Below are 20924 nucleotides of genomic sequence, written 5' to 3' on the forward strand. Positions count from 1 at the left end.
TTTCAATAATTATAAGCTTTACGACCATTAGGCAAGTTAATTTATGCCTCAATTTCCTCAACTGTACACTTTGAAAAGTGATTATAAGCAGGCATTTAGCAAGTACTTCACAAATGTTAGTTACTACAGAAATATTGTTCACAGCTGAGCCATGTGGTACACTGACTACATTGTCTTTTTTGTACAACTTCTTACCTTTTTCCAGAATTAATAATTGTATTTTGTTTGCTTAGTCTTCTATTAAACTATCACTAACTGTTTGCCAAAACCTTTTTATAGGCAACAGACATTAAACAGGCATTTCACAAAAGAGGAAACACAAATAGCCCATAAACACATGAAAAGGTTCCCAATTTCGTACATAGTCAGAGACACAAAACTTTAAATCAGAGTAAGGTATCATTTCATACCCATCATGTTGACAAAATATAAGAAGCCAGACACTATCAAGCATTGGTGAGGATCTGGATCAGGTGGAACCGTCATCTGTCATCCACAGCTGGTGGGAGTGTAAATGGGGAAAACTGTTTGGAAAGCAGTGAAGCATCACCTGGTAAAATTGAACAGGTGTCCTTCAATTTAGTAGTTTCACTTTACAGAAAAACATCTGCACAAAGGCACTAAAATACACAAAAAAGGATGTTCACAGAAACATTTCCATAAAAGCAAAGAATAACAAGAAGCTAAACATCCATCACCAGTGGAATATATAAATTGTGATATATTCAGATAGCTGAATAAGGCACAGCAGTGAAAACGGATGTGCTGGAACTACATGCAATAACATGGATGAATCTCAAAAATGTAATATTTAGAGAAAGAAATAAGCATAGAAGAATAAATGCAGTATAATTCCATTAATAATAAAGTTCAAAAACAGGCAAAAATAAATGTCTTTTTTATGGATACATGCATAGGTGGCAAAACTATTTTAAAAAGCAAAGGAATGATAAATAGGCAATTGAAAACCATGGTAAGTGGAGGTGCTCTTGGGGAGAGGCAAATGGGCTCCTGAAGTGCCACTAATGTTCTATTTCATAATAGAATGTGCGTGTGGATACATGGGAATTTATTTTATTCTCCTTTGAATTGTACACATATAGTTTGGACATTTTTCTGTATGTATATTTCACAATTAAGCATTTTGAAGTAGAAAAAGAACCTTTGTGGGGCCAGCCCGGTGGCACAGTGGTTAAGTTCGCACGTTCCGCTTCTCAGCGGTCCGGGCTTCGGCGGCCAAGATCCCAGGTGTGGACATGGCACCATTTGGCACGCCATGCTGTGGTAGGCGTCCCACATATAAAGTAGGGGAAGATGGGCATGGATGTTAGCTCAGGGCCAGGCTTCCTCAGCAAAAAGAGGAGAACTGGCAGTAGTTAGCTCAGGGCTAATCCTCAAAAAAAAAAAAACCTTTGAGAAATCTGTGAAACTTCTCATAATACGGTCAATCACATTAAATAATATATCAGGTCCATGTTCTTCTTTGGAAACTTCCATTCCTGGCACCTTCCATTCATCTGCTCCAAATGCTTGCTTTCTGGATATGATAAATTGCCAGCATTTCACCATCATCCTGGGAATTCCTCTTGCCTTTCTCCTGTGTTGAATCCCTGATTCTATGTCCCATATTTTTCTTGATGCATTCTCTTATTTTGATGGAACACATCCTCCATTAGCTTTCTGAGAATGGGACATTAATTTTGAAACTGTACATGTCAGAAAATGCTGTTACCCCATATTCACACTTGACTGACAGTTTTCCTAGGTGAAGAAATTTTATGTCAGGAACTATTTCCATCAATGGTAATTAGGTAACTCAAAGATCCAACTTTGGAAATGTTGGCTAAAATTATCTATGTGTGTGTATAAAAAATATAAAAGTATATATTATATAAGATTACATATATATAATTATATTAATAATTATATATTTACATATTATATATAATCATATATTATAATTCCATACAGTCATTCATTCTTCTTAAATGCACAGATGAGCTGGCAAGAAAGTAAAGACTATGGAATATTGAGGACAAAAGTTAAGTGAAGGTGGGAACTCAGAGACACATTCAGTCCATTAAAGCTGGCTTTTATCTTGATGGCGTTTGCCAACTAGCTGAACTTGAGGTTTTGGGGTTTCCTGGGGCACACACAACAGGACACAAAACCCAAGATGGAGAGCCTTGGTGGGGAGCCCAGCAGGAAATCTTTTTCCCATAAAGTGGGGATCTCAAAGGATTATATCATCAAGAAAAGGGTAAAGTAGAATTAACTCTCTGCTCCCTACCTGATCCCAGGACTAAAAGAAAAAAACGCCTGTCTTGAAACTTGGCATTGGGTAGAAGGTAGGAGAGAGAAAAAAATCCAAAAAATCCTTTTCTGGTGAAATGATAACCACAAGACAGCTCTCAAACCGATTTCAGCTAAATTCACACCACTTACATATTCCAAGAAGTTTCCAGCTGAGAATTTAGTTTAAAGTAGACCCAGACTGGTAGTGCCCTCAGGACTCCAACAGAGACAAAGGCAAACCCTCTTTGTGCTTTTTGTTTTTTGAGGAAGATTAGCCCTGAGCTAACATCTGCTGCCAATCCCCCTATTTTTCCTGAGGAAGACTGGCCCTGAGATAACATCCATGCCCATCTTCCTCTACTTTATATGTGGGATGCCTACCACAGCATGGCTTGCCAAGCAGTCCCATGTCCACATCCGGGATCCGAACCAGCAAACCATGGGCCACCAAAGCAGAACATGTGCACTTAACCGCTGTGCCACCAGGCCGGCCCCGGCAAATCCTCTTTGAAGGAATCAACCTTCATTCTAGGACCAAGGACTCCCACAGATAAAGTTCCAAAGCAGATGACCACCTCATAGTCAGAAAGCATAAAACAGACATATAAAGACTTCACATATTGAATATAAAATATCAAATAGAGGGGCTGGCCCTGTGGCCGAGTGGTTAAGTTCGCCCGCTCCGCTGCAGGCGGCCCAGTGTTTCATTGGTTCGAATCCTGGGCGCGGACATGGCACTGCTCATCAAACCACGCTGAGGCAGCGTCCCACATGCCACAACTAGAAGGACCCACAACGAAGAATATACAACTATGTACCAGGGGGCTTTGGGGAGAAAAATGAAAAAATAAAATCTTAAAAAAAAAATCAAATAGAATGTAAAATAATTTTAATATGTTTTAAAATAATAGAAACTTGAAACAAATACAACTTCTAGGAATAAATGAAGAGAATTAAAAAATAAATGGTCAAGTTTAACAGATTAGACAGCTAAGGAGAAGGGTAAACTAATACATTTGTTCAGATATATCTAGAATCCAACACAAACAAAAGAAGAAAAATATGAAAGAAGTTAAGATAAACGGTGGAGAGAGAAATAAGTCTTAAAGGTGTCAAATCAGAGTTCCAACAGGAAATTAGAGAATGGATAAAGGTAATATTTGAAGAGTAATAGCTAAAGTTTCCAGAACTGAAACTTCAAACTACAGATCCATGAAGCCCAACAAATCACAAGATTTTAAGAGAATTAATATATTGTGGTTAAATCACAGAACATTAAAGACACTTATGTTAAAAGCAACTCCCATCCCCAAAATATGAAATGATAGATGCATTAATTTGTTCAATCTAGTAGCAATGAGTTCCTCAAGTGTCTGAGATATTTGATATTTGAATACCATTTCCAGCTTCTACAGGCCGCCTATGTTACTTGGCTCATAGGTTCCTTCTCCATTTTCAAAGCTAGTAAGCAACATAGCACCTTCAAATTTCTCTCAGACTTTGACCCATTCTTCTGCCTCCCTCTCTTTTTAAAGGACACTGGTGATTACATTGGGCCGACTCAAATAATTCAGGATAATCTCCTTACTTAAAGTCAGCTGGTTAGCAACCTTAATTCCATCTGTAACCTTAATTCTCCTCTGCCATGTAAAATAATATATTCACAGGTTCCAGGGACACAACCTGAGCACCTTTGGGGTGCCATTATTCTGCCTGCCATAGGTTTCTAAGGTCTTTGTATTATTTCAGAAGAATGACAGAAATTTTGATTAAACTTCAACTTTTATATATTAAGTATGTATGTTAAAATGTCTAGGGCAAAATCCTAAGGAATTCATTAAAAAACTATAAGAACTAGTAAACAAGTTCAGTAAGGTTGCAGAATACAAGATCAGTATTAAAAAATCAGTTGTATTTCTCTACACTTGCAACAAACAATCCAGAAATTAAAATTAAGAAAACAATTCCATTTACAATAGCATTCATAAGAATAAAATATTTAGGAATAAATTTAACCAATGAAATAAGACTTCTACACTGAAAAGTATATAACATTGCTGAAATAAATTTAAAAAGGCATAAATAAATGGAAAGGCATCCCATATTTATGGCTTAGAAGATTTAATATTGTTAAAATGGCAATACTCCCCAAATTGATTTACAGATTCAAAGCAATAACTATCAAAACTACATCTGGCTTCCTTGCAGAAATTGACAAGCTGATTCTAAAATTCATATGGAAATTGAAGGGTCCCTGAACAGTCATAACAATTTTTGAAAGGAAAGACAAAGTTGGAGGACTCACTTTTTGATTTCAAAACTTACTACAAAGCTATAGTAATCAAGACAGTGTGGTACTAGCATATGGATGAATATATAAATCAATGGTATAGAACTGAGAGTTAAGAAATTACCTCATACATTTACGGTCAACTGATTTTTGACAAGAGTGCCAAGATAATTCAATGGGGAAACAAGAGTCCTTTCAATAAATGGTGCTAGGACAGTGGATATCCACATGCAAAAGAATGAAGCTAGACCCATTCTCATATCATACACAAAAACTACTTAAAATGGATCATAGACCTACATGCAAGAGCTAAAACTATAAAGCTCTAAGAAGAAAACCTAGGCATGAGTCTTCATGATCCTGGGTTAGGCAATGGTTTCTTTTAGATGTGATACCAAAAGCACAAGAAAAAAATAGATAACCTGAACTTTATGAAAACTAAAAATATTTGTGCTTCGAAGGGCACTATCAAAAACAAGAAAAGACAACTCACAGAATGGGAGAAAATACTTGTAAATCACAGATCTGATAAGGGACTTACATCAAGAACGTATAAAGAACTCATAACTCAACACAAAGACAACCAAATGTTTTAAACGAGCAAAGGATTTGAATAGACATTTCTCCAGAATATATACACACATGGCCAATAAGCAAATGAAAAGATACTCCGCATCGTTAGTTACTAGGGAAATCCAAATCAAAACCACAATGAAGAACCACTTCACACCACTAGAATGGCCATAAACAAAAAGACCAACAACGACAAGGAGAAGATGTTGTTGAGGATGTGGAGAATTAGAACCTACATACATTGCTCATGGGAATATAAAATGGCACAGCTGCTTTGGAAAACAGTTTGTCAGTCCCTCCAAAAGTTAAACATAGAGAGACGCCATATGATCTAGCAATTCTACTTCTAGGTATACCAAGGGAAATGAAAACATATGTCTACCTAAAAACTTCTACAAGAATGTTCAAAGCAGCATTGTTCATAATAGTTAAAAAGTAGAAACAACTCAAATGTCCATTAACTGCTGAATGGATAAATAAAATGTGGTATATCCATACAATGGAATATTATTTGGCAAGAAAAAGGAATGAAGTATTACAACATGCTACAACATGGATGAACTTTGAAAATACTACGTTAAGCAAAAAAAGCCAGTCACAATATATAAAAGATAACACATGCTGTATAATTCTATTTATTGTAAATGTTCAGATTAGGTAACTATAGAGACAGAAATAGATTAGTGGTTGCCTAGGGCTGGAAGGTTTGGAGGAAAGTGAGGGCTGACTGCTAACGGATATGGGGTTTCTTTTTCTGGTGCCGAATACGTTCCAAAATTGATTGTGGTAACGGTTGCAGAACTCTGTGAATATGCTAGGGGGAAAAAACTGATTGTAGACTCTAAATGGGTCAGTTGCATGGTATGTGAATTCTCTCTCAATAAAGATTTTACCAAAAAATGCTAAGGGAACCATTCAAAAAACAGACAGATTATATCATTACCATACTAATAGAGAAAAAAATGGAATGAGAAAAAGAAACACAGGTCCGACGAGACAAGTAGAGAGTACAAATAAGATGGTGGAAATAAATCCATATACATCAAAACGATAGACTACAATGCTCTAGGTCTGAAACAAATATCCTCAAATGAGATTTTTAAAAATCTCATCTATATACTATTTAAAAGAGAAAAAAGTTCCAAAGTAAAAAAGATGGATAAAGATGTAGTAGGCAAATACTAGGTAAAACAATTTTAGGTTAGATATTCTTTCTCAAATTTAAGACAGTTTTTTATCATTTCTAATTACAGTACTGGTGCTGAGACTTTTTTTTAAAGAATCTTTTTATCCCCTGTATTTCCAGATTCTAATCTTAAAGTAGAACAATCTACTTTCCAGGAGATTCCTTAAACTTTCTCTTCTATTGAATTTATATCTGCTATACCTGTTTTCACTTCCAACACTTATTTCTTGTTCTCTGAAACAGTTCCTTTTTTTTTTTTTAAGAGTATCCTGTTCTTGTTTCATAGATGCCATATTGTCTCTTGTCTCTCTAACAAGAGATATTAGTTTTTTATAGGATTTGCTTTCTTTCTAAGCATTACTGTTTCCTTTTCTCGCTTTGTTTTGGTCTCTGTCTTTCTTGTTAGAGGCTTTTCCTGGATGTCTGGTGATTCTATGAGAGAGCAGGGCTTGTTGATTATTGAAGATCACTGTACAGTTAAAGGGGCCCACCTTTAAATGGGGGACTCTTTCTCCCCAACATCAATATCTGCATGTCTTTTCCCTTAGGCCAATCATTTCTCCAGAAAGAAATCTTCCAATTTCCTGAGGACATAAGACTAGGTGTTAGCCTTCTGGAAAAGGATCTGAATAATCTCATTTGTTCACTCATTCAACAAATATGCATTGAGCACCTATGAGATACTATTTTAGGCACTGGGAATACTGCAGTGAACAAAACAGACAAAACCTCTACTCTTGTGGCATTTACACTCTAGTAAAAAGAGACATAAGTAAACATTTCTCAGGTAGCAATAAGTGCTGTGGAGAAAAATAAAGTCAGGAAGGGGGACTATGAGTTCTGGTTTGGAAGAACAGCAATTTTAAATCAGATGGTCAGGGAAGGCACCTTTAAGCAAAGACCTGAAGAAGGTGAGGGAGTAAACCATGAATGTATCCAGAAGACAGAATGTATACTTTCACTTAATCCCTGTTTTCATCCTGTTGCTGCACCTTTGCCCTCATATGCCTACCATATCTGAGTCCAGAGCCACTCTGGTTCAATCCTCCAGAAGGTAATCTGTCTCATGTCACACTGAGGGAAAGGAGAAGATCTGGGAGTTGTCTGGTGCCCTACACTGATTTCCAACCAATCCTCCTGTTGTTAGCCCCCTTTCAGAGATACCAGCACCCACAATTCCTGAGCCTTTATGGAGCTATGATACGGATTAGTCTGCACTTTCATTCTCCTTCTGTGGATAGTTTTCAGTTTGCTCTTATCTGTTAGTGAGTTAACATTCTTCAACTTGCTATCTTCCTGAATCTTGTTAGTATCTTCCCTCCTCTTCTTGGTCCTTTGGTTTCATTCCTTTTTCTAAATTACTTTACTATAATTTAATGGGGTTTGGGGAAAGGATGGAGGTAAACACACCAATTAATTTCTACAACTCTCTGGGGCAGCTACTATTACCCCTGTTTTGCAAACGAGAAAACTAAAGCCAGGGGAGGTTAATTATCTCATCCAAGACCACAGAAAGTAGTGAGCTAGAATCTTATTCTCAGGGTCACTTCCTTATCAGTTTTCAATACTACCCTTAAAATAATACTAGGTTTTCCATTCTTGAAATCACCAAAGCTACTAATGAACACTCAGAAATTCCCAGGAAGAGATGGAAGAGGATTGGTTCCTGCTGCAGGGATAACAGTAATTGGTAGTCCCTTGTAGCAAGCCTGAGTACCATGGAGACTAAGAAGAAAGTCAAGGTTTACTACAACTGTAATGGTAATGATGGGAGGAGGCAGGAGGGTGGACTGAGAAGAAAGAATCAAAGAAAACTCTCAAGTATGTCTGATGCCATTCAAGAGAACAGAGGAGGCCTTTTTAAAGAGTTCTAACTTACTAAATACTGATTTACAACGTGCTTGAAAATCCTTGATCCTATTTCTATTACTTTTCTATGTTGGCTATTGGTGAGAAATACTCATTGTTAATTGGACATCAAGGAATCCAAAAATGGAAATAGTAGCATATCACACAGTGTCCTTCATTAGATGGGACAGGATTCTTATGGCCCAATATATGTGCTTTCAAGCAAATGAATGAAATCTTACCTCACTTAAAACCACTTTCAGATAAGATACTTAACCCATGGGAACTTCCAACCTGCTGAGTCAGATTACTCAAAAATATACTTTGCTTTAAATAAATGATAAAGACAGACTGCTGCAGCAGAGGGAGAACTGTAATCTTATACCTCTGATAATAAAGAATTCTGCTTTACCTAAATTAGAAAAACTTCTAAATTTTATTTCCACCACTCACCCAAGAGAAAACATAATTAGTGACTTCTTTTTCCAAACCTTAAAAGTAAAGAGAAAGAAGGAGATAATAACAACTTTACTAAAATGATCTGGCCTCAAACGAAAACATAACCATTGAGACATCAATCATGAAAGCAAGAAAGCAGACAGAATACAAGGCTTTTTGATGTTTTGCAAGGGCTAACTAGAGCTGTTCACTCTCATAATCAATGTGTGTGGCCGGACTCAGTGATCAGAACTTGCGTAAGCTACTATTCTGCTTAGACAGTATCACAACAGGAAGAAAGCAAGCAGGTTTGGGGGCAGAGTTTAAAAGCCAATGAAGACCCTATAGAAAACTCTAGTGAAGTACATTTCAGAACCAACAGCTATATAACCCCCCAACCGGACTAACCTGAATGCCATGATGATCTAGAGTAAAAGAAATATTTTCATAGGCAAACAGCAAATATCTTTAGGTCAATTATTTTAGAGCCTCTTTCCAGTTATAACTTGTTTACATAGCAGCTAATTTAATTCCAATTCAATTAAAGAGACATTTGAGTATGCCCTGTATGACAGGCCCTGATACACACTTCCTGGGCACTAGGGAAATCAGCAGGCCAGAAGTTCCCACTGATGAATAAAACTTGGTCCTTGCTCTCTAAGACCTCATGCCTGTGGGGAAATGGGTAAGTAAACAGTCACTGTATACTACAGCTACGACAGAAATAAGCCTAACACACCATGAAAGCTCATAGATGGGACATCCAATCTTGTTTGGGACACTTATAGGGATGGAATCAGGTCAGGGGAGGATTCACAAAGATTATGTCCAGTGTGAGGCTTTTGTTAAAGCAAACGCTATAAAAATTTGAAGTACTGGGCCAGCCGCGTGGCTGAGTGGTTAAGTTTGCGCGCTCTGCTGCAGGCGGCCCAGGGTTTCATTGGTTCGAATCCTGGGCACGGACATGGCACCGCTCATTGAGCCACGCTGAGGCGACATCCCACATGTCACAACCAGAAGGACCCACAACTAAGAATATACAACTATGTACCTGGGGGCTTTGGGGAGAAAAAGGAAAAAAATACAATCTTTAAAAAAAAAAATTTGAAGTACTATCCTAATTAAACAATGATTTGGATAGGGAAGAAGCAAAAATACAAATCCTCTGATTACCAATAAAAGGTTACAATTTCCAAATATCCAGTGAAAAAACGTTAGCATAGAGATTCTCCAACCTAAAAATGGGTTTATATTCTGAAAGTTTGTAAAGTAGGTTGCTGGGAAAACTGAAGCACATTTCCTCTGATTAACAGTATTATGAAATATTGGTAGATTCTCTGGGTAGCTCCACCTCCAAGCCCATTTTGCCATAATATGCTAAAATGCTATTTGTGATGAAATTCAGCAAACAATATAGTCCTCACAAGAACACTGGTGATGGAGTGTCTCTTAAAACTAAATACCAGCTCATATGCTGACTTTGCCATTATGTAGAGAGTTATTTTACTTTTAACTCTCACTTTAGGATATTGCTTAACTCACCTGATTGAACACCCATCCCTCCTCACAACCATTCAGTTCTTTTTTTTTTTTTTTTTTTTTTGGTGAGGAAGATTGGCCCTGAGCTAACATCTGTGCCAATCTTCCTCTATGTTGTATGTGGGACGCAGCCACAGCAAAGCTTGATGAGCAGTGTGTAGGTCTGCACCTGGGATCCAAACCTGTGAACCCTGGGTCAGCAAAGTGGAGTGTGCAAACTTAACTGCTACGCCACCAGGCTAGCCCCACAACCATTCAGTTCTTAGTGATTAAAAGAATGCTCCACTTTTGTCTCCAGGATTTTCTCCCAAGCTGCCAACACTTACTTTGCAAGTTTTGATGCTGGTTTTGGTGTTCACTCATGTATACAGGCAATGAAAATCAAGGTTAGGGCCGTTACCTGACCAATAGCAACTGTTAAGATACTATCATTTTAAATATGAAAAGAAGTATCTTAGAATTTATGAAATATAGTAAGTTCCCACTATATAGCTTTACAATTTAAATAATGACTCCACATATCTATCTTCTCTTTCTCCTCAAAAACAACTCTTTGAGGATAGTATCACCCACATCTTAAGAAAAGAAAGTCAAGCTTGCACCAGTTAAGTAGTATGTAGTACAGCCAGGAAGGGAATCCTAGTTTGTTGATATAAAACCTATATTCTTTCTACTATAAGACAGCAGAAGTACAGAACTAACAGTATTGCTATGGGGTTGGCAAACTATGGTGGGCAAATCCAGCCACCGCCTGTTTTTGCATGGCTCATGAGCTAAGAATGGTCTTTACATTTTTAAAACGTTGAGGGAAGAAAAAAACAAGAGAATAATATATAAGGACACAAGAAAATTACATGAAATTCAAATTTGTGTCCACAAAAAAAGTATTGTTGGAACACAATCACATTCATTCACATACTATTTATGGCTGCTTTAACCCTAGAACAGCAGAGTTCATTAGCTGCTACAGAAACCATATGGCCTGCAAAGCATAAAATACTTACTATCTGGCCTTTTACAGAAAAAGTTTGTTAATCCCTGGTATAAATAATAGGTGCTCCAAAATGACAGAAAATGGAAAGATCAGTGCAGGCAGGACGGTCAGGAAAAGCCTCAGGATCTCATTTTAAATAAATGTTGTGTGCCATGTGTCCATTAAATCAAATCTTATAAAAAACATTTAACTATGCTACTGTAGAAGACTCAAAGAAACAAAAACAAAGGCCCCCGCACAGTGGGACCTCCAATTTTATAGAGGAAACTAAAAAAAAAAAAAAATTACCATGAAATATAAATTATGATAATTCATTACGGTAAACACCAATTTAAATTACCACAAAAATTACCACAGATAAATTTGACATAACAATTTAAAAAATGCATTAACAAGTAGTAATGTACAAGAATTGGCAAGTGAGTGGAAATGACAAAAAGCGTTATAGATGCTCATAGAAGGGACAGAAGAAGTTAATGAGCTGGAATAGTCTGAAAGAGCTTCATGGGTTTTAAAGGACAGTTAGGACTTGAAAAAGTGAAATGGGAGGCACTGCAAGCAAAATAAACTTGGCAATTGGTAAGTGCCAGAAACATTCAAGGAAGTGACATTTCCTGGGACATGACTACAGAGAGCTTTTAACGTTAGCTTATAACAGTAGACTGCTTGCTCTAGTCTCTACACTTAGTAGAGTCACCAATGTGTAGGTACCTCCTCCTTGGAAAATAGTTTTTACTCTTAGAGAATAAGAAATAAATTGAGCAAGAGCAGAAAAACCCAATCCTATAAGATGCAGCTAGTCTGAAAATAATTGCTAAGTGACATTTGCTCTTCATACAGTAATGGACTTGCTTTCAAGTTTGGGGATTCAGAGAGGAAGAGATAAATTGCCAAATTTTGATAAAATAAAACCAAGAAACAGGCATAAATCTTTACATATAAAAGACTAATTTCAAGCACGAGTTTCAACCATATGAGTATTTCAAATTTCAAATTAAGACAAGGTATTTGTAAACAGATACAACACACTTTACCTAAAAGCTGTTGTTGAAAAACAATGTAGATTCTATTATTTTATGAAGTGGAACAGCTTTCAGAAGAAAGGGAGTATAGCTTGAGTTATGCCATCTTAATGGAACTGGTGAGGAAATAAGGTGGTTCTTATAGAATGAGGTAAAACAGGGTCTACAATTCGGGTTTCTCATTCAGTTAGTACTTAAGTAGCCAGCGTGCTAGGATCAGGGAAATTAACACAATTCTGACCCTTAAGAAGCTCACGGTCTTGAGGAGTAGACAGTCGATCAATAATTACAAATCAGAGCAATAAGTGTTATATCTACAGAAGGCTATAGGGGCAGAGAGGATGTGCTGCTCGCCTACTATGGGATGATGCTTACTAGGAGATAATGACCAAAACCAACAAAACTATATAATCAACTGCTAAGGAAAGAAGGGAGGGGAGGGGAGAAAAGGAGGGAGGGAGAACAAGAAATAAGAAATATAAGTTGTATGTTTTTAAATGAATGTCTCAAATCGAAACAGACATAATACACTTCAACATCTACTGTGCTGCTTAAGTTTGTTAAGAGTTATTAATGAGTCACGAGCTGCACAGTAGCAGTCCTAGTCACTCCCGTCACAAATTCCCCACTTTAGGAGTCTTGGAGAGGAGACAAAATACTGAAGTTTAACTGCAGCCAGCTATTTAAATCAAGCTTTAAGAAAAAGAAAAAAAAAAGTCCTCATTAGCAAAACTTTGAAGAGAATGGAAAGAAGGCAACCAAATGGCTTTTTGGGGGTTATGGCAGTTTGGAATATTCATTAGTAGTGATAACGGCAGGTTATCAAAGCAGCAGACTTAGATTCTAAAAACAACTACTGGATCAGGTTATTACAAATCATTTAACCCAAATCATACTTTATGGAAGGGTACAATTAGATGTCTATTATGTATCAAGCAGTGTTTTGAATTCTGCAAGAAAAGTATCCCCATTTCAAAGATGGGGAAATAAAGGCTCAGAAATGCAAAATAAGTAGCCCAGAGCCACTTTCAGTAAGTAGCACTGGAGCTTGGAGTTAAACTTAAGTCTGTCTAGTGCCAAAGCGTTCTTTCTACTACATCATGAGCGACAAGCCCAGAAAGAGGAAAAATAACTCGACTAGAGCCTCATGGCTTATTAGTAGCAAAGGCAGGATTTCCATTTATACCTGGAAAAAGTCCATGGCAAAGGATACACACAGAGGCACGGTGGAAAAGGACTGATAGTAGACAACCTCAGCCTTCTGCTATGGTTTGGAATGACTGGAAATGTCAACATAATCAATTATTCAATCTTCAAAATATATTGGTAGACTGTGTTTGGGACTGGTTGTCAATATTGTATATTGAAGACTAAGTGAGGCATATAAGTGAACTACCCTTTTAATAGGACTATTAGTTAAAACTTTCTTCTCTAGAAGAAACTATTTCATAGCATGAAGGAAAAGTTTTTCCTAACCAACCAGAGGTGTTTTCTCAAATCTGACATCAAGTAATAACAAGGAGGGCTTATCAGCTTTAAAAAAAAACAAAAACAGGGGCTGGCCCCGTGGCCGAGTGGTTAAGTTCGCGCGCTCCGCTGCAGGCGGCCCAGTGTTTCGTTGGTTCGAATCCTGGGCGCGGACATGGCACTGCTCATCAGACCACGCTGAGGCAGCGTCCCACATACCACAACTAGAAGGACCCACAACGAAGAATACACAACTGTGTACCGGGGGGCTTTGGGGAGAAAAAGGAAAAAAATAAAATCTTTAAAAAAAAAAAAAAAAAAAACAAAAACAAAATCTAATTATCCAATTTTGAAGACACTAAGAAGAAAGATTTGCTGGCAATAAGCCTAGCAACAATGGAAAAATGGACATTTACTCAGAAGTGCTCAGGTCAAAGGGCTCAAACCTGGCACAAGGAGGAGAGGGAGAAAAGAAGGGTAGGAAAGAATCACTTTCTATACGTGTGCTGCAATGAAATCACTAGGAATTTGAAGTCAGAAGATCAGTCTCCCCTACTTGTTAATTTTGGGACTTGGGGCAGATGCTGTTTACTCTCTACTCCAGACATTCCTTCCCCACTTCCCATCACTCTCTATTCCTTAAGAGAATTTCAAATTGTTTTAGAAGTTGGTGGAGATCTCTTGGTATCTTTCCTTCAGTCTAAGGAAATGAATCAGAATTGCTTTAAACCAGTCATAGTAATCCTGTTCCCTACTGCCAATGATTGGTCTTAGGATAGACATGTGAACCAGTTCTGGACAATGAGACTTAAGGGAAAAATCTGCTGGGGAGTTTCCCTTTCTAGGAAAAAAAAGACAAGCTTAGCTAGGAAAACACCTTTGCCCCGTTCCTTCCTTTTTAATTGGAAAGACAGAATAAAGTAAGATGCAAGTGGACTTGCAGCAGCCATCCTGCAACTATAAGGTGACAAGCAAGAGAAGGAAAAGTCAACACTTCTAAGGATGGCAAAAGAAAGGACACAAAAAGCCTGGGTCCTGAATGATACAGCTGAATGACCGAATCAACTCTGGAACTTCCTATTAATAATAAATATCCTTTTGGTATAACCACAGTAAGCTATTAACAGTAAATTAGATTATTTCACATTAGTCTGATATTGCTAATCTGAATTTTGGGAGTTTTGTAGGTTTAATTGTATTTAAATAGTAAACCTGTTGAGTTTTATAATTATATGAGTAATAAGGAATTTACTCTTATACATAAGGAATTTATCCCTAATTTTATTTTGTACATATTTAAGTAACATTACATTAAATATAACTTGGGTCAATACTTAGGATCTGCAATATTTTTCCTTCAAAAGGGATTCATACAAACTGAAAGACACTACATTTCTTCTAGGAAGACAACATCATAAAAATGTTTATTCTAAATTAATTTACATATTTAATATAATCCCAATAAAAATACTATGTGGATTTTCTTCTGGCATTAGTCTAGTTGATTCGAAAGTTTACTTGTAAGAATAAACAAGTAAGAAGAGCCAGGAAAATCTTAAAAATGAATGAGGGGGAAGCTATCTTTACCATCTACTAAAACATATTAATAATGCCTCTCTAATTAAAAGTGTAGTAGTGGCACATAAAAAAATATACAAGCCAATGGAAAAGGAAAGAAACTTCATAAACAGACCCCAATCTATGTGGAAATGTGGTATATGACAAAGATGTCATTTTAATCAGTGGGAAAAATGGCTAATTTTTATTGAGGTGAAATTCATATAATGGGAAAAGGATTTTTTTTTTATATACCTTTTTTTTTTTAAAGATTTTATTTTTTTCCTTTTTCTCCCCAAAGCCCCCAGTACATAGTTGTATATTCTTCGTTGTGGGTCCTTGTAGTTGTGGTATGTGGGACGCTGCCTCAGCGTGGTTTGATGAGTAGTACCATGTCCGCGCCCAGGATTTGAACCAACGAAACCCCGGGCTGCCTGCAGTGGAGCGTGCGAACGCAACCACTCAGCCATGGGGCCAGCCCCGGGAAAAGGATTTTTTAACAATGGTGTTACAAAAACTAGACAGCCTTTGGAAACATAAAATTGGATCTGTTCCTCACTTTGCACATCAAGATAAACTTAAAACGGATGTAAAAAATAAACCATACAGGTCCTAGAAAAAGACATATATGAATTCCTTTGTAACCTGGGAGAAGGAAATGTCTTTCTGTGACTCAAAATCCAGAAGAAATACATGCTGACAGATCTGAGTAGACTAAAATTTAAAAACAAAACTTTTTACAAGGCAAAAAAATATCATAAAGTAAAATGGCAAGTTGGAAAAATATTTTTAACACAAAGAGAAAATATTCCTAATACACAAAGAGCTTCAAAGAGCCACTTTGGAAAACAGTTTGGCAGTTTTTTAAAAAGTTAAACATAATTGGGGCTGCCACTGAGGCCGAGTGGTTAAGTTCATACGCTCAACTTCAGCAGCCCAGGGCTTCCCCGGTTCGGATCCTGGGTGTCGACATGGCACCACTCATCAGGCCATGCCGAGGTGGTGTCCCACACAGCACAATCAGAGGGACCTACAACTAGAATATACAACTATGTAGTGGGGCCTTTGGGGAGAAGAAGAAGAAAAGAAATGAAAAAAAAAAGAAGATTGGCAAACGATGTTAGCTCAATCTTTAAAAAGCAAACAAAAGTTAAACATAATTTACCATACAACTCAGCAATTCCATTCCTAGGTATTCACCCAAGAGAAGTTCAAACATATTTCCACACAAAGATTTGCATGTGAATGTTCATAGCAGCATTATTCATAATAGCAAAAACCGGAAGCAACCCAAGTGTCCAGGAACTGATAAATGAGTAAATAAAATGCAGTATATCTATACAATGTAATATCATCCAGCAATAAAAGGGAATGAAGTATTGATACATGCTACAACATAGATGAACCTTGAAAACATTACACTAAGTGAAAGAAGCCAGTTGCAGAAGGCCACATATTGTATGACTTCATTTATATGAAATCTACAGAATAGACAAATATATGCAGACAGAAAGTAGACCAGTAGTTGCCAGGGACTGGGGGAGGGGAGAGTGACTGCTAACAGGTAAGTAAGTTTCTTTATGGAACAACAAAAATGTTCTGGAATTAGTGGTGATGGTTGTACAAGCTTAAATATACTAAAAACCACTTAACTGTACACTATAAAAGGATGAATTCTATGGTATGTGAATTATAACAATTTTTTAAAAAAAATTAATAACTGGGGATGGCCCGGTGGTGAAGCAGTTAAGTGCACACCTTCCGCTTCAGCGGCCTGGGGTTCGCCAGTTCAGATCCCGGGTGCAGACATGGCACCACTTGGCAAGCCATGCTGTGGTAGGCGTCCCACATATAAAGTAGAGGAAGATGGGCATGGATGTTAGCTCAGGGCTAATCTTCCTCAAAAATAAAATAAAATAACTAACAAAAACAGAAACACTAGGACTTAATTCATGTAGTAATACAGTATGCGACCTTGAGCAAATCACTTCACTTTGCCCTTTATTTCTCCATTTGTGTGAACAGCTCCTTACAGCCTTCCTAAGAGGCCTGATATCCATAATAAACTTAGCAAGTTGAATGAAAGACTAATTAGATATGAATAAACACACAGCTTGAGGGGAAAAAACGGACTTTATAAGAAATTGAAAGGAGAACTTCTACTTCATAAAGAATAAGCCTTTCTTACAGTTCTCAATATAAAATAATTTACTAGTTATCATTCCTTAAGAGCTTATGTGTCAGGAAGCATAGGTGCTTTTCTTGTATTATCTCACTCTAAGGTAAGCAGAAGTATCCCCATTTTAGAGATAGGAAACATTATGAGAGGTTAAATGACTTAACCCAGAGTAAATACTCAAGCTGGGCTTCAAACTCAGATCTATATCACTTTAAACACCAATCCCTTTGCACCAGAATATAACAAGAATGACGATAAACTAAAAATCTGAAGTCTGGATTTAAATCTTGTTTCTGCCACTTAATGATTCTGCGATCTTAGGCAAGTCAATGAACACTTGAGTTTTCTCATTAAGAGAAAATATTAACCCTTGCCCTAATTTACTTCATAAGATAATAAAAGGCACTAACATATACATGTCAACTAAACCACCGTAGAAATCTAAGAGATAATTATAGAAATGTAGTACTATTGATAAACCAAAAACATGTTGAAAAATGAACGGTTTTAATAATCTATAGTCTCTCTAATGGTAATAGAATGTACTAGCAGTGATTTTCAAAACATACTCAAGCACACCAGGTGTTAGAGACTGAACATCTGTATCCCCTCAAAATTCATGCTAAATCTTAATGTCCAATGTGATGGTATTTGGAGGTGGGGCCTTTGGAAGGTGATGAGGTCATGGGGGTGTAGCCCTCATGAATGGGATTAGTGCTCTCCTAAAAGAGACCCCACAGAGCCCTGTAAGGACACTTCCAGAAGACTGCTGTCTATGAACCAGGAAGCATCCTCACCAGATACGGAATCTGCAGGTGATTTGCTCTTGGATTTCCCAGCCTCCAGAACGGTGAGAAACAAGTTTCTGCTGTTTATAAGCCACCCAGTCTATGGCATTTTTGTTATGGCCCCCCTAACAAACTAAGATACCAGTTGCAAGCAGGGATCCCAAATCAGAGTACCTCCAAAAGTTTTAATTAAAAAGCTCAAAACCACTGTTTTTGGCATCATCTACTGGCATCTATCTTGGAACAATAAAACCAGGATTTCAAGTCTTACCCAAGAAAGAGTGTTGGTGTCCTGAAAAGGGAATAGATTCTAGAGACTAAACCTAGATTGAGTCCTGGTTCTGCCACATACTAGTTGGGTAACCTTTAATCTCCAAGTCTGAATTTCCTTACTTATAATAAATTCAGGGAAATATCCACCTTGCCCAGCTATGGGCAGATTAAATAAAATAACATACATAAAGCTCCTAGTACAATGCATGGCATACTACACTTACTGAGAAAAAAAAAAGTAACTACTATTATTACATTATCCAGCAATACTCTGGCACTACTAAGTCCAATTTGGAAAACTAAATTATGGAAACTCAAGAAAAATCACAAACTCAAAACCACCCTAAATAGGCAAACACATCTACGTAAGGTTTAGTGAAATTGAAGGCAAGAGATTATGAAAAATAATTGAAAGAGTAAGTCATATAAGAGACTGTCAACAGAACAGGCCCAGCTTGAGTAAGAGAGAGATGTGGGAGTGGAAAAAGATGGGAAGATAAGAAAAAAAGCAAGTGTGTAGGAGAAAGAGAGAAGGATGCTTTGAAATTGGTGAAAGTGAGACTTCATAAATCAGAACTGATGGAGGAAAAAAGACTGAACCCCATAGTATTTGCAAAGGAATAAGATCCACAAATTAAGTATTGCCAGGATAACAACTACGAATCCAAAAAACACAATGGGTCTTAGAGTCCAGAGAGCCAAGTCCTAGTCCTTAGTGGCCCTACCACTAAGCTTCTAAGAGGGTGCCTTATTATGAGGAAAACTTGAGTTTCAGTTTTCTCATTTATTAAGAGGAAATACCGTCCCCTGCCTCCTAGTTTACCTTACAGAATTCTCTGAGTCTTAGTTTCCTTAACTATACAGTGAAGTGGTGCGATGAGATCATTTCAAAGCTCTCTTCCAGCTTTATGATTCTAGAGGGGAGAGAGTCTATACTATCACTAACATTAGACTTAGATGAAGCCCGCCTACGTTTCAACACCAAAGAAGAAAAGAAGAATAGAGGAAAATAAGCCACTTGAGGACCACACAAAATTCACCAACATATGCTCTTCTCTTCACCATACTATAAAGAAGCATCCTTCTAAAGAACTTTATTTACCAGGATAAGCAGTTAACCTAAATTACGAAGACCAAAGCTTCTACTTAAAGATGATAAATTATAACTACACAATCTTCTAATCAGAAGATTTTCCCTTTATTTTCTCTTAGTATTTTTCTCCAGTTCTTCATCTTCAGATAACTTGTTTTGACAAAGTGAGAAGCTGAGTTCTAATTAAACTTATCTGAAGCATGCGTAGTCATTAAAAGCTAATATTTTTAGATATTTTTATAAGAGTGCTGGTATACTGAAAGATCAGATTTTAGTTTAAGAAATGCAGCAATTAAGACACACGTCAACAATAACTGCTACATTAATTTTATATTCTAGGTTAATTTTCCCCCATAATCTGTTATGGATCAGTTTCCAGATCCACCTTATTCATGTTACAGTCCTACCCTGCTGTCTTCCAAAGCCAAAACCATCTTCATTTTACCTTGTATGTAGCCTTCTACCACCTCTTTCTACCGTGCATCCATCAACTTAGCTCCTTCTGTCCACGTTTTCCGATTTTTCTACTGTGTACCATAGTCAGGCCTCCACCTCAATTCTTAGTTTCTTTCCTTGGTTTTTCCAATCATTCTCATCACTCCTCCACCCCACTGTTTTAATTTACAGGATTCTCCTTTCTCTTTGTTCCTAAGACCTACTTTCACAGTACTGCATCTCCTATCCTCATCTCCTTTTTGATCAGTTTTTGTACACATTACTTCTTCAGAATCTAAGGTTTCTCTTCTCTAGTCCTTATTCCAAGAATACCTACCAACCTATGTCTAGAATCCCAAACACACACACTTGACTACCTCATACCTAAGTATTCTTCCTCTTTTCTCTTTACAGCCACTAGAATCCTATCTGATACTACAAATACCACTCAAAACCAAGTGCCAATTCAATTCTCTCTGCTTTCCAGCAATTACCTCTCCCCTGTTCAACTCTTCATACTCTCTCTCCTACACCTAAGTAAACTCTAACCTGGCACAAGCCATTCAACAACCTAAAACTCCAAAAGCCTATCTCTTCAATACAGCTCCTCCTTTCCCAGTAAACAGTTCTCCCCAAGATATCATAAATAGCTACTCTCAATACTTCACTAATTCTGAGTCTTATCAAACCAGTACATAGCTTCCATTAGACCTATTTGCCCAGCAAAAGCCAACGGCCCAAATCTTCCTCTTGGAGCTTACCAGCCCTCACCTCTCGGCAGCACTTCGATTCACTAAACCCCATTCCTAGTCATTTCTCAATTTCTACAGCCCATGGCCACTCTCTAAGCAACTCAGCCCTCTCCCTCATGACTCCTCCCCTTATTTCCTACCCTCACTTCTCAGCACATTCCTACTATCCTTAAAAGACTTCCTGGCTATGCTCTC

The 20924-nt window shown here is 37.3% G+C and overlaps 1 protein-coding gene across 2 annotated transcripts in view; it reads right to left on the bottom strand.

Moving 5' to 3' along the window:
* PPME1 (protein phosphatase methylesterase 1) overlaps positions 1 to 20924 on the bottom strand; it is a 71972-nt gene that overhangs the window by 49628 nt on the left and 1420 nt on the right. The gene's annotated exons all lie outside the window — the stretch shown is intronic.

The sequence above is a fragment of the Equus caballus genome, chromosome 7 (genome assembly GCF_041296265.1).
Source record: "Equus caballus isolate H_3958 breed thoroughbred chromosome 7, TB-T2T, whole genome shotgun sequence".
NCBI classification, from domain to species: Eukaryota; Metazoa; Chordata; class Mammalia; order Perissodactyla; family Equidae; genus Equus; species Equus caballus.